We start from the raw sequence: 2,777 nt of genomic DNA on the forward strand, positions 1-2,777 counted from the left end.
GGGAGGAGGGTTGAGGGTGCTATTAACAGACCATTTCTTTGCCTATCTGCCAACAAAATATTTGCGTAACATCAGCAAACAGCGTTCCCGGCTGCCACGGCTCCGGCTGATGGACACTGAGGTTAAAAATACTCAAGAGCATCCGGGTCCAACCAGGGGACGGGGGGAGGAAGCCTATTTTACTCAGTACAGAGAAAACTACACTTCATTGTTCCAGTCAATTGATTTGACAGATACTGTGTAACAAATACCCTGGCTTGTCTAAACAAAAGTCGTCTTGCTTTAATTATAATTAGTGTTACTAGTTCACTGATACAGACAGCACAAAGCTTCCTACACAGGAATTATCTCCGCACAGCACCTAGGAAAACATGATTTTGTTCTTGTCCCAAGTCCCACTAGCTTCACGTTTTATATATTAAAAAAAACCAAAACAACAAATAAAATAAAATCTAAGCAATGCAATTTCCTGGTGAAGCCTGAGGGGTCACTCCATGCTCCAAATTCCTCTGTCACCTAAAAACCGAACCATATGTGACAGAGCTCCCCTTGGGAAAGGTAAGTTCTACCCGCTCAGAAAACTCCCCACTGCTGCCATAAGGAAAACAAACAAATAATAATTTTAAAAGTATACTTGATTTTTATACTTGATTTTTTCCCCCATGGGAAAGGTAAGTTCTACCTGCTTAGAAAAATCCTCACCCTTGCCAAAAGGAAAACAAATAAATAATATTAGTTTTCCATGCTATAGTGCTTTGTTTCTAGAATTTCAGCCCCAGCCTCCTTGAGGAAGTAACCGCACTTTCTTTGGACTCTCACCAACAACTACTTTCATTCAGGATCTAGATCAGAAAGACAACGTCACGCTAATCCCAGGGCCCACAAGCCTTGGAAGGCAGAGGCTGCTCTGCGGGCGGTGGCGAGGGACGGCAGCCTGGTATCACCAGGGATGCTCTGGTCTCACCACCACGGCCACAACCCTTGCTCTGCCAAGGCCAGAGTTTTGCTCGGAGCATTAATTCTTCCAGAAATTAAGATCCAGGGCTTTTCTCAGAGCAGTGATCGCATCCCGTCCGCTTTCTTAACGCAACTCTTTGATGATCTTTCAAGTAGTTTTGAGGAAACTGATATAAAAATCTTTGGGCAACCTGCTCTGGTGGGAGGTGTCCCTGCCCAGGGCAGGGGGTTGGAACTCCATGATCTTGAAGGTCCCTTCCAACCCAAACCATTCTGTGATTCTCTGAAAAGGAATTCCTAAATCTTCAAAGAGCTGCCCTGCCCTCCAAAACGCAACACAAGTCCCTCAGCTTCCCTCCCTCCCAGGTGACGGAGCCGTTCTGTATTTCCCCACTTGAACAGTTTACACGCCAAAACTACACTTCAATAGATCTACACAGGCGGTGACTTCTCACCATGAAGAGAAAAGCATTTCCTGAATTTCTGCCTAGAAATCAAAGCAGAGGATCACCGAGCCAGCTGTACTGGCTTCTGCTCTCTCGCTAGTTTGTGGCATGACCTACAGGACACAGCTTCATCTTCTAAACACAGACTGCAACTGAGCATGAACGCTCCCTACCTCCTTTTTAATCTCCATCAATCCCTTCTCCAAACCGTTTTTGCCACAGCTGTACCTAAATATGATTCTTTGGCAAATAAAGACGGGTCTTTTGTGTACCCCTGGCCGAGGATGTCTCCTGCCTGGAATACTAATGCCCGAGCACGACGGGCTGGGAACCATCCAGGGAGGGAGGTCGCCTTTCCAAGCCCCAGCGGCTCTCGGCGGTTGCCTGTGGAGACCCTCTGGAGTGGGAAAGCACGAGACCAAACGAATCCACGACACGTCTCTCCAATTTGAAGCCTTTTATCTGTGCCACGCTACGCCAAACCTGGCCTAAGTAGGCAGTTCCGTTTTCAAAGCCTTTACTGTTAAATTCACCCCGGGATGGAAGCGGAATGAATATAAAACCAGCCTCGCTGAAGATCCGCAGTTCCTCTGTGAGTGACAAGGCAGAGACCCTCTAAGGCCAGCACTTCCCACACCCCCATGGCTGGTACGCAGGCAGTCACCCCCCTACTCACAGGTGAAGCCATCAGGGCCTACGTTTGGCCAGAGAAAAAATCCGCTGTGCTCTCTTTAGAGTGGCAAAAGGGAGGCTGAGGGGAGACCTTCTCACTCTCTACAACTCCCTGAAAGGAGGGTGTAGCCAGGGGGGGTCGGTCTCTTCTCCCAAGGAACAGGCGATGGGACAAGAGGAAACGGCCCCAAGTTGCACCAGGGGAGGTTTAGGATGGATATTGGGAGAAATTCCTTCACCCAAAGGGTTGTCAGACACTGGCAGAGGCTGCCCAGGGCAGTGGGGGAGTCACCATCCCTGGAGGGATTTAAAAGCCGGGCAGACGTGGTGCTGAGGGCCATGGGTCAGTGGGGTTTGGGCAGGGTTGGGTGGGTGGTTGGACTCCATGATCTGAAAGGTCCCTCCCAACCTCGACCATTCCATGAACACGTGCAGAGTTTGGCACCGGACCCGCTCAAGGTCACGGGCCGGGTGAGCAGTTGTACCGACCAGACGCCGTTCCCACCACCCCGGTTTCTCGTGGCGGCCACGGCGTGTGTCCCCCCCACGCCCTCCGCCTTCCCCTCCCACAGGCCGGGAGGGCGCAGGGCACCTCCATCCCCGTGTCCCCCCCTCCCCCGGGGCCTCCAGTGCCGCAGCACCCTCCTCCTCACCCCCGGGGGTCTCGCACCAACCCACACCCCAGTTTCCCCGACCCCCCCT

Source organism: Calidris pugnax, unplaced genomic scaffold (assembly GCF_001431845.1).
Source record: "Calidris pugnax isolate Ruff unplaced genomic scaffold, ASM143184v1 scaffold371, whole genome shotgun sequence".
Classification (NCBI taxonomy): domain Eukaryota; kingdom Metazoa; phylum Chordata; class Aves; order Charadriiformes; family Scolopacidae; genus Calidris; species Calidris pugnax.